Below are 12,745 nucleotides of genomic sequence, written 5' to 3'. Positions count from 1 at the left end.
ATGACTCCTTTAAAGTTGCTTCCAATTATCTGATCTTCAAAATGATTCAATCTTACATACCGGGGTGTCTTAGTCTATTGTTGTTCTTCAATTATTGTGGAATCCTCTAATGATACCGGAGTAACTGGATCATCATTTTGTACCGGTGGATTTATTGTAGGTTCATTTGTCATAATTTCTATTCCCGGTTTAGAGTCTATATACCTTGAAGTTCCTCTGAATTATTCATCAATCTTTATATTTGTACTCTCAACAATTTTCTGTAATCTTTTATTAAAACATCTATATGCTTTACTCTTAGATGAATAACCAAGAAATATTCCTTCATCACTTCTAGTATCAAACTTGCCAATATACTCATCTCTTCTAATATAACATTTACTTCCAAAAATTCTGAAATACTTAAGAGTAGGAGTATTACCAAACCATAGTTCGTGAGGGGTCTTACCGGTTTCACCTTTGATGTGAACTTTGTTGAATGTATAGACAACAGTGCTTACTGCCTCTCTCTAGTACACATGTGGTAGATTTTCTTCTGATAACATACTTCTTACTGCATCCAAAATAGTTCTATTTTTTCTTTCAACAACTCCATTTTTTTGTGGTGTCCGAGGTGCTGATAACTGTCTTTTGATTCCATTTACTTCACAGAAAGTATTAAAATCTTTAGATGTGAATTCTCCTCCTTGATCTGATCTTAAATATTTAATTTTCTTACCAGTTTCATTTTCAACCATTGCTTTGAATAGCTTGAACTTCCCAAGTGCTTCTGATTTTTCTTTGAGAAAAGTAACCCAACACATTCTAGAATAATCATCAATAATTAGCATGAAATATCTATCACCTTGTAAGCTTTTAGTTCTAGTTGGGCCACATAAATCAGTGTGAATGAAATCAAGGGCATTATTGGAGTTTTATGGAATACTTTTGAAACTAGCTCTAACTTGTTTTCCAAATTGACATTCCTTGCAAATTGTATTCTGAGGTTTCACAATTTTAGGTAGATCTCTAACTGCCTTAGAAGTAATGATTTTTACCATGCAATCAAAATTTACATGACATAGTCTTTTATGCCATAGCCAACTTTCATCTATATGTGCAATTAAGCATGCCTTTTCACTGTTATTCAAATGAAAGATATTACCTCTAGTTTGATTACCAGTTGCAATTTCCAGACCAGTTCTATTCATGATTTTGCATTTTCCATTTTTAAATTGTAACTGAAAACCTTTCTCAACTAATTGACCAACACTTAAGAGATTATGTTTTAATCCTTCAACATAGTAGACATTTTCAGTGTTATGTTTACCATCAAGAGATTTTGAACCCTTACCTTTGACTGAACAGGCTTTGTCATCTCCGAATCTTTACTAAACCTCCATTGTATTCTTGAAAGTTTAAGAATTTACCTTTGTCTCCAGTCATGTGATGTGGGCATCCTGAGTCAATAATCCATTCATCCTTTGATTCAACTTTAGCTGCTAGGGCTTGTTCTACCGGTTGAGCAATAGGTACCGGTTGATCTTCTGTTATAGCAACAAAGACCCATCCATTGTTTGCTGGATCCTCATCAGAATCATCAGTCACACCTTCATCGGCAATGTAACAAGATTTATCTTTGTTTTTCTTAAATCTGTATCTCTGATATTCAAGATTAGGTTTGTATGTTCTTCTAGCTTCTTCTCTTAGTCTAGCATGTCTATCAGGGCATCTTGAAGCCATATGACCAATCTTATTGCAGTTAAAACATTTAAAGGGTGCTTTACCTTCGTACTTACTTCCAATTGGGCCTTTTGGCATTTTTCTTGCAAATAGTGCTTCAAGTTCTTCAAGCTCTTCATTCTCCTTCCTGGTTTCTTCAAGTTCTCTTGCATACAAGGTTCTCCTATCTGATTTGTCAAAGGATGGAGTAGATGATGTTGATGCTTTGAAGGCCAAATCAGTTTTTATAGTAGTGAGAGGACCAAATTCCTCAATTTCAAAAGCTGAAAGTTTTCCAATCAATGTATCCCTAGTTACTAATGTATTAGGCATTGTTCTCAACTCATTTATAGCAGTAACCTTCATTTTATATGCCGATGGCAAACCTCTTAATATTTTGAAACAATCTCATCTTCACTCAAGGTTCCTCCACAACATTTGATACCCAAAACAATTTCATTTACTCTTTCCATAAAAGCAGAAATCCTTTCATCTTCTTCCATTTTCAGATGTTCATACCTAACTAGGAAGCTTTCAAGTTTTGCAATTTTGACTGTCAAATCCCCTTCATTTAGTGTTTCCAAATGACCCCAAATGGCTTTTGTAGTGGACCTATCTGATAATCCCATGATTTGTTGATCTAATAATGCGCTCAAGAGTGCTTCTCTTGCTTTGCAATCATTTTCTTCATCTTTAGCTAAAGTAGTGGGAGCAGTCTGACTAGCTACAGCGGCAGTATAACCATTCTTAGTAACTTCCCAGATGTCTTTACCGATGCAATTTGGATGTGTCTCCATTCTGATTTTCCATATCCCATAGTTGGTTCCATCAAGTTTAGGACTATCCTTTCTGAAATAATTAGTAGACATTGGATCTCCTCAAGTTGTTAAACTTCTGCAAAAAGAGGACTAGGCTCTGATACCAATTGTAGGTCCTGGAGACAACTGAGAGGGTGGGGGGGGGTGAATCAGTTGTCTAATAAATTCAAACCAAAAACTTATTAACCAACTTAATGCTTAATTCCAGTAAATCAGTTAAGTATGTCGGTAAATAGTGTTAACAGTAAATTGCTACACCGGTAAGAATTAATGCATGAAACATAAGCACAAAGTCATTCACAAAATATGACACCAATATTTGTACGTGGAAACTCTGTAAGGGGAAAAACCACGGTGGGAAACCTTACCCACAATCAGATGATATTACTGCAGATAGTAAGTGTATAAAAGGGGTCTGCACATGCAGAAAGGCCAACACCCTAGAGCTCATTGCTCAATCACAAATGGGAGTCACACTAACTACAGTTGGATGGTTAAATCCAATAAGAATGTACTGCACAAAATAGCATCTTCATATGTTGGATTCAGTACTGGTGTAATGCTATTATGCTTCTACAAAAACCTAACTTCACCTTCAAATGATATCTTCATGTATGCCTCTGCTTTATCTCACATATACCTTTTCTTAAATCTTTTTCGCATTCCACACTTGATCTTACAAATAAGATCTTACATTTATACCATACCCTAAGACCAATTTTAGTAGGTCAGCTCTACAAGATATTACAATAAAAACATTTTACAAATAATACAATATCCGATGCAATAACCAATTGAACATGTTGGCTTAATGCATTTACAACAATAATAAATCATCTCCATAGCATGCCATGCTGATCTGGAAAACCTGCCAGTGTAACTCTAGATACCCTGGACCTATTTGCCGGTAAGAGCAAGTATGCAAGTAAGAATATACCAATGATTATTACTTCAAAATATAGTTTCCACATGATGTCTTCAACATTACCAAGTGTCTTCCATGTCATTCCAGGTGCCGGTGAATATTATATCCCGTCGGTTAATCATATACCGGTAACTGTTGCACAGTTTACTGTTTGCCGGTGAATATTGCTGGATCTCCAAAGTAGGTGTATTTAGTAGGTGTTGACATCAATGAAAAAACCATACCAAAATACCAACAAGGTTTGTATATTTCGCATCCTATATCCTTATCCCTTACTTACAACATGATCTACAATGATCTCATACATATATGAGTCATATTACAATCCGCCATGTTGGCTTACAATGATTTTATAATTAATTAAAAAATATATTTTAAACAAAATTGAAGTCGACCAAGGTGTAGGTATCCTTCCTTTCACTGCTGGTGTTTTGTGTGCCGGTGTAGAGTCTGTCGGTGTCGGTGCCAGTATCTTTGGCTTGCCGGTGTCATATGATTGCAAGGTTGCCATCAATGACAAAACCTTCAATCACCTACAATTTCTCATTGGAGTGTGCATTTGCCAACAATCTCCCCCTTTGGCATTGATGGCAACACTCATGAGAAAAATCAAAAGTGTCCAGAATGATATCCAAAAATAGTCTGCCAAAATTGTCTTACCAAAACTGTGTGCCAAAAAAATGTATGCTCCCCTTGAGTAGATGATGTCCTTTCTTCTGACCATTTTTCTCATCCCACTACTCCCCCTTTGACATCAATGACAAAGGTTGTCATTCCCTGTCAGTGGAGTCTTGCCTGGATTCTTGTAACCAGTGGATTACAATCTGAAAGATATCTATCAAAATCAAATTTAAACCATTACTGAATGCTTTGCTATCTTTTATTGCCTCTTGTGTTCTCTGCACTGTACCGGTGAGTATGTGTATTTACTCTCCTGGTGTCTTTAGTCTGGGAACCAGAGCCTCAGATATTTCTTTTCTCAAAGAAATAAGGTATTCTAGTCTTGGACTAAGTCTGCATTTCAAGTCCTTTGCTTTATCCTTTATTCCCTGTTTGTCATTTTCTAACTTCTTGATTTTCTCTTCTTGCTTTGCAATCTTCTTCTCTAACTCCAAAAATAAATCCGATGCACCTATCAAATTGTCAGCAATATTGTTTATCTTATCTTGTGCTTTGTTGATCTCCTTATCAAGATCCTCTATCAAAATATTTGTTTTACAAGTGTCCCTATATAGTTTCTTGAAGTCAAGAATTATTTCTCCAAGTTCCAGTAAAAGGGTATCCATTTTCTCTTTATTCTTCACAATATCCTCAAAGAATTTCTCTTTTTCCTTTATCATCCTTTCCTTAAATGTATCCTCATTTATTTGATCAATAGTCAATAAGTTATCGGTGATAAACTTAGACAATGCGTCTAGTTGTCCTAAAGAATCCTTATTATCAACTATACAATTTGGTGCAATTAATTTAAGAATTGGAATTGTATCATCAATAGCCTTATAGGCTTGTGCATTGCATTCTGTGATCTTCTTTATTGAATCTAAAATGACCTCTGTTACATTTGTAGGTCTGAATTCTGCCATAGATGTACCAGATGTTTGTCCAACAGTCTTTACAATAGCCATGCTACTGGTTGTGGTAATTACTTTACTTGATTTGACCTCTGGTAGGTTAGTCCGTGTTTGCATTTCTGCAAACAAAGGTTTTTTCTTTTCAGTTTGGGCCGGTGGCACTGTCTCTGTCTGAACCTGTGCTTCAACCTGTACCTACTTTGGTTTTTCTATCTATGTCTTGGAGGGTTTCTTAAGCTTTTAACTGCCGGTTTTTCAGATGTAATCTCAGTTTGTACCTCTGAACTCTCTTTTGCCGGTTCTTCAGATTTTTTTCTGTTGTATCTACCAGTTTCTTTGTGGTATCCTCTGTCGATTGCTCTGTCTGTGTAGGTTTTTCTATGTTCATCTCAACCTCTGCACCCGGTGACTCAGTAGTCACATTTTTCTCCTTATCCTCAGTGGTTTCTCTATCAACCACAACATTTACTTCTTGTGTGTCTACATTTACTATATACAAAATTTCAGAATCAGGATTTGTATCCTCTACTGGAGTTTCCATACTCTCTGTGGCCGGTTGTCTATCAGTAGTGTCTACCAGAGGAGTATCTGAAAGAGGTGGAGGCATATTGTCAGTTATTTTCAGGCTTGGTGGTCCACCTACCTTACCTTTCCCCTTATCTCTGTCCTTTTGGTATACTTTAATAGTTTTTGGCCTAAGTAATTCTTCCTCTTTTTCTTTTTCCACAAAGAATATATCCCATGCATCTGTTGTTTCCTTAGATACTTCATTTACTCTACCAACCATTAGTGCTACATGTCGGTGAGTAGTGGAGAATACTGTCTGGTTTTCTTCACTGATTAATTTGTCTATTTCATCAGGTAAGTTAACTAGATGCACTGCAAGTAATTTTTCAATCTTAATTTTCTTATCCAGCTCAATAATGGCTAATCTTCTAGCTTCAAGTCTCCTATACAGATCATTTGGGATTTCATCAACAATTTGCATCAAAAATTTCTTGTATATATCTAAGTGTAAAATTACTCTGTTCTCTATGCTTTCCTTATCATCAGCTGATAGTGTGTTGTATATTTTATTTATGTTCTTCAGCTTACCATCCTCTGTAATTTCGCTAAGAAGTTTGTCTATTGGAGCAATATCATGTTTTACCTTCTTCTTCTTAGGAGTCATTTTCTTTACTGGAGGCCTTACTGCTTGTTGTTTTTGTCTGGTTCTTTTTGGTGTAGGAGAGGGTACCGATGAGGGTTTTCTTTTCCTTTCAACCCTTTTAAATATTGTCGGTATATAACTCTCAAAAGAAGTTCCAATCGGTGAAAGATGAGTTTCCGGTTGAGGTGCTTCCAACTCACTTTCACTTATACTAGTTTGTTTCAAAACATCTTCCTTGATTAGCTTCGCTTGGGAATTTTCACACTCTCAAAGATTTGAATTCTCGGTGAATGAAAAAGGAGCCAAAACATTTGCTTTATAATGTTATTTTCTCCAACTACCATATTTAATGCTTGTCGGTTAAGTCACAACTTAACTCATCTACCGGTATAGAAGTAATTTCATCTTCTCACCATTAACCAAGGGAATAATAGCATGTTTTTCATTCTGTTGCTAAACCCCCAAAAGGATTTTTCTTCAGTTAGATGAAGAGTCTCTTGCCGATGAAGTGTTACTCTATTCTATCGGTGGAGTATTCCCATCAACATTCAGATCTGACTTTCTGATCCATTGTTTTGAGAATTCTTGCTTTACCTCTTCAACCTTTTCTTTACCTTTCAAACTAGGACCTTTGTTATTTTCTGGTGATACCTTACTTCTACAAAATTTTGCAATATGTCCAATTTTGTTACAGGCATAACAAGTCACATTGTTCTTCTGAATAGCTTTCCCATATCCTATGTCGGTATGTGTTCTGCATTGATTAGATAAGTGTCCAAATCTTCCACAAATATAACATCTTACATTCATTATGCAATTCTCTGAATTATGACCAACTTTGTTGCATTTAGAACATTGACTGGTGGGTGTATTAGTATTCTGATGATTTCTAGATCTACACTGATTTTCTCTATGACCATACTTGTTACAGTTAAAGCATTTGCCATTAAATTTGTAAGCAGTATGTTGTCTTATTGGTTTGCTACGATCATGATTGTTTGCAGTACTAGAGCTTTCACCAACTTCAAAGCCAAGGCCATTTGTATCACCATTAGGTTTTTGATTCTTCAGCATGTCACCAAGTTCTTTTGAACTTTTCTTGAATTTCTCCTTGTGTTGATTTGCAGCAGTCAGTTCATTCTCCAATATTCCTTTCTGTCTCATGAGTTAAGTTCTGTCATTTTGTGTGTGCATAAGATTTGTCTTCAACATATCATTTTCATGATTGAGTCTTGTGTTTTCATTTCCAGCATCATTTAGTCTTCTAACCAAGTCTTCTTCATTTTTCTTTCTGTCTTCAATTTCTTTACAGAATCTCATAGTCATATCTTGCATCTCATTCTTTGTTGTACTGATTTCTTGTCTTAGCTTGTTTACCAAATCATTAAGAGTTTCCTTTTCATTTTCCTCATTCTACATCTTTTCACAAAGTTCTCTCATCTTGTTCCTTGCAATAGTAAAATTTTCTTGAAGTGCCTGAATAATATCCTGAGCAACTTTCAGATCATCCTCAAGTTTGATATTCTTCACTTTTTCTGCATCATAGTCTTTAAGAGTTGTTTCCAATTTCTTTCTCAATTTTTCCATCTCTACCTGTGACAAGATCTTCCTCAAGCTGTTAGGCTTCTGAAAATAGAGGACCAGGCTCTGATACCAATTGTTAGGATTCCCAAAGATACAGAGAGGGGGGGGTGAATCAGTATCTAACCGATATATCAAATTACTTGATTTAAAACATGAAAAGCATATTAAAACTAAGTACCAGTAAACCAGAAATAATGCAGTAAATAAGAATAATAACAACAACATGAGAAGCACACCATAACACAATATTTTAATGAGGAAACCCAGTGTGGGAAAAACCTCGGTGGGATTTGTGACCCAAAATATTCGCTTACTGGCCAATAAGGGAATATTACTCTTACAATAGGGGCCTGCACATGCAGGAAGGCCAAGTGCCTATAGCTCACTGCTCAATTACAAAAGAAGTCACACTGACTTACAAAAATGGATTATACTAATCCAATATCTTGTACTACTTCAGATCAACATCTGCTATGCCAGATTCAGTACCGGTTTAAGCTCTGCTACAACATAAACCCTTAACCAATATTTTGCATATTAGGTCCACACGATGTCTTCAACATTACCAAGTGTCTTCCATGTCATTCCAGGTACCGGTGAATATTATATCCTGTCGGTTAATCATATACCGGTAACTGTTGCACAGTTTACTGTTTGCCGGTGAATATTGTTGGATCTCCAAAGTAGGTGTATTTAGTAGGTGTTGACATCAATGAAAAAACCATACCAAAATACCAACAAGGTCTGTATATTTCACATCCTATATCCTTATCACTTACTTACAAAATGATCTACAATGATCTCATACATATATGAGTCATATTACAATCCGCCATGTGGGCTTACAATGATTTTACAATTAATTTAAAAATACATTTTAAACAAAATTGAAGTCGGCCAAGGTGTCGGTATCCTTCCTTTCACTGCCGGTGTTCTGTGTGTCGGTGTAGAGTCTATCGGTGCTGGTGCTGGTATCTTTGTCTTTCCGATGTCATATGATTGCAAGGTTGCCATCAATGACAAAACCTTCAATCAGCTACAATTTCTCATTGGAGTGTGCATTTGTGAATAATAACCAGCCCAAACAAGGTTGAAGAAGTCTTAAACAAAACATATGATAACAAAATGACACTATTACAACATAGCAAAAAACCCATTACATCTTGAATTTAAATAACATTTGAAGTTGTTTGGCATAACACATGTATCTTTATCATGAAGATGCAAAAATTGATACTTGATTTCCTCCAATTGCTTGTGATGGTTGCCATACCAAGGACTTCCTCAACTATTACTTCATCAATTATAATTGTTGTTCATTAAATTGAAATCCAATATTAAATATTATTACATGAATAAATTAAGGAAAAAACATATAAAAAAGGTATTAAGATTTTGAGTATCTTAAATAATAAGAATCTTTTGCATATTAAAATTTTTAAATTATATATCACTTTAAACAAACTTTCTTATAAAAAATTCTCAAATTTAAATCATTATTGATCATATTCTACTTATATTCAATAAATTTAATTTTTATATACATAATGATGTTGGATAGAGTTTAATAGAGAAAAGATGAGAACTATAGGGCTCACCAATGACACACAAGTATTAAATGATTAATTGTTTGTTAAGGAGAGCACTTGTAGTCGAGGCCTTAATTTGATGATCAACTTTGTTAGGCAAATTAAATTTTCATGATTGTTATCCATTTAAAATTGTTCTTCAAATGGTAAAACATATCCTATTTTCACACACATATAATTTGATAGCCTATGCAAAATCCTATTTCATGTGATACAACAATTTATAACAAAAAATTACTAAATACAACAATATAATCATCATAATTCATTGAGAACTTTAAAATCATTTAAGAAATATTACTTCACAATGACTAATGAAAACAAATAATTTAACAAACAATAATGTTTTTGATTAAGAAAAAAATAGGTTTTAAGGGACCCGAAACCCGCTTACATTACGAAAGATAGGCAATAAGGAAACAAGACAAAACAACTGCAAAAGACCAGCACAAAAACCAGCAGCTAGGACAAAAAGACAGCAAGGAGCCAACAAGAAATTTGCCTCCCAAACCTAGCATTACTTATCAATTGAATACTTTTATAGACTCCTCAACATTCAGAACCGAAAGCATCATCGCATTGGTCATTTCCCTCAGATCATTGCTCTCCTGTCGTAGCTAGATATCTTTCGATTTGGTCTCCATCTCAGTAGTGTTCTTCCTTGTCCTTCACCTGGAAATATGATGAGTGGAGCTAGAAGTTGGTACGTCTTCAATGATTACCAAATTCTTATCCTGATTTTTCCTCTCTAAGTGGTCCACTAATGCATTCATATTCTGTGACAAAACTTTTAAGACCTGAAGACTGTGGTTCATGAAACTTCTCAGAGCCTTCTCAGTGTGGGCAACCTAGGTATTGATATTGTCTTTATCCTCCTCAGTCTATTCTTTCAAAATTCTGATAACATCCTCCAGATGTTTTGGATCCCCTTTGATCAGGTCTTTTTCCAGCCAATCCTCCATCTCGACTTCCTCCTCGGCTTCACTAGTTTCCTTCTCCTCATTCTTTTTCCCATAATTTGTGTCCTTAATCAAATTATTTATCTTATTTTCAAGATCCCTCTGTTTACTTTGCATACTGGTAATGTTGTCAACAACCCATTTTTGGAAATTGAAGGATTCTAGAGTACAGTTACAAGCAGTATTCAAAATTCTATTCGCAAAATCCCTACCCTGCTCAGTGCCCATAGAGTTAGGGTTGTCTTCCTCCTTAGACAGAGTGACATTCCTACTGTCTGAGCCCATAGGGTTAGAGTGAGGGTTTTCAGAGTTTCCCCCTTCTTTCTTTTCATCAACATTCTCATCCTTCTCACTCTCCATTTTTGTCTCAATATCCTTCCCCCTTTCCTCCTCCACATCATAGTGCACCTCTGTTTCCACATTATCTATATCAACTCTCCTTTTTTTGTGGGTAGGGGCATTAGGCTGATCCTCATCCGAATCAGAGTCTTTGCAGCTCTTAGAAATATTTACATTGGTGATCAGGGGATCATCTTTGGTATCCCTAGCCTTATCCTTCAAATATTCATAAATAAGCAATATGAGCCCCCGATGAGCTATAGGGTAAGAAATAGGCTTTTTAGCATGATCAACTAGACTTTAATTCAAAGAGGATGCTAAGTAATAAGGAAGGCAAATTTTAGCCCCATGAAGGAAGTGGTTAAGAATTGCAAAGTGATAGTTATAGGTTTTAGTAAATCTATCATCAATAGTGAGAAACTCCATTAAAAACCTTAAAAAAAATTTCCAAAAGGGCACCGAATTTTTGCTTCCATGAATCTTTTCCATATAGTCAGTAAAGCCATATCTAGACTTTTCGTTCACTCTTCCAGTTTTCGCATCCTGGGGGCTCATTCCTATTTAAATTACCACCCATTTTGAAAAACAAGTAGAAGTACCCAAAGATGTAATTCACAGTCCATAGGTGTAACCCCAAATTCTTGTATAAAATTCTGAAGTTACAGAACAAAGTCTCTTTTGTGGTTTTGAAGCTAATGTTAATGGCCGCACAAAACCAACATTTAATATTATAATCCTCCTCACACATATGATCATAGAAATGATGCCAAAAGGCAATCATTAACTAACAATTAATCTACCCCCAAAATCTATCTTTGGAATCTGGTCCCCAAAAGATAATCATGATATTAACTTGACCCATTGATGCGATCAAGAAATAATTGCTCTCTAACATCCCTTTTACAGTTAGTTTCTCCAATATATTTAACATTATCCTCTAAATTGACCCCTTCATTAGCTAAGATATCCACTACCTTATTGCCTTCTCTTAGGGTATGAGATATGATAATACTAACATAGTTATTTAACAATTTTTTAGCACTTTCCTCTGAGTTAGTAATATTCCAAGAGACAGAGGTTGTCCCTTTGAGGGCTTGGATGATATTTAGGGAATCCCCTTCCAGCCATATTTTTTAAAATTTGAATCCCTAAGAAAGATGGAGGCTTTTTAGCATGGCCAAAGCTTCATCCACATGATTATTTTGGACCCCCAAGGGAGAAGCAATAGCTGCAGTGCAAACTCCTTGAGCATTTTTGATAACTCCTCCACCACCAGACTTCCTAGGGTTGCCTTTAGCCGCCCCATCAAAATTCACCTTTATCGAATCATGATCAGGAAAACACCAAACAATATTATCTCTCATATTCTTATTGTCAGATATGCAGACTTTGTGTATTAGGTTCCATTCAGTGAGGATACCTTTTTCCATTTCATTCATATCAATAACAAACCATTACTTATTATTCCTATGAGGAATATTGATGTTCTCTTTTATAGCCCTGCAAATTTTTTCAAAGACCACCTGAGAGGTGCACTTAGCTTCCCTAAATATTCTGTTATTTCTCTCTTTCCAAATACCCCAGCAAGTCATGGGGAGGGTCAAGGACCAAAGGTTCTTGATAAGATGGCATTTGGTGGGGAAATTCCATTGCCAGATAATATCCTTGAGACTCTTGTTCATAACCCAATCTACTTTCCATTTCTCCCACAACTTACTCCAAATTTCCCATGTAAATGAGTAGTGAAAAAAAAGATGATCAACTGATTCTTCCTCTTTCTAGCAAAGCTCACACCTATTAGGGAGTTTAAAGCCTCTTCAGACCAAATTGTCAATAGTAAGGGTCCTATTGTGAGTAGCAAGCCAAAAGAACATATTGACTCTAGGGATCAGAATGTTGTTCCAAACTTTACTCCATATGGGATCACTGGTCTGAGAAAGAGTGTTTTTGTAGGCAGAAGCAACTGTAAATTCACCTCTAGGATTACTTTTCCAGAGAAAAACATCATCATAGTCTTTGTTAAGAGAAAAAGACAGCAGCTCCTTCTGGAGCAGAGAAAATCTAGCATGTATAACATCAAGCCTCACCCATTTGTTCTCCTTCTAGTAG

Source organism: Cryptomeria japonica, chromosome 9 (assembly GCF_030272615.1).
Source record: "Cryptomeria japonica chromosome 9, Sugi_1.0, whole genome shotgun sequence".
Classification (NCBI taxonomy): Eukaryota; Viridiplantae; Streptophyta; class Pinopsida; order Cupressales; family Cupressaceae; genus Cryptomeria; species Cryptomeria japonica.
The sequence above is the reverse complement of the archived record's forward strand: the minus strand, read 5'-3'. Positions refer to the sequence as shown.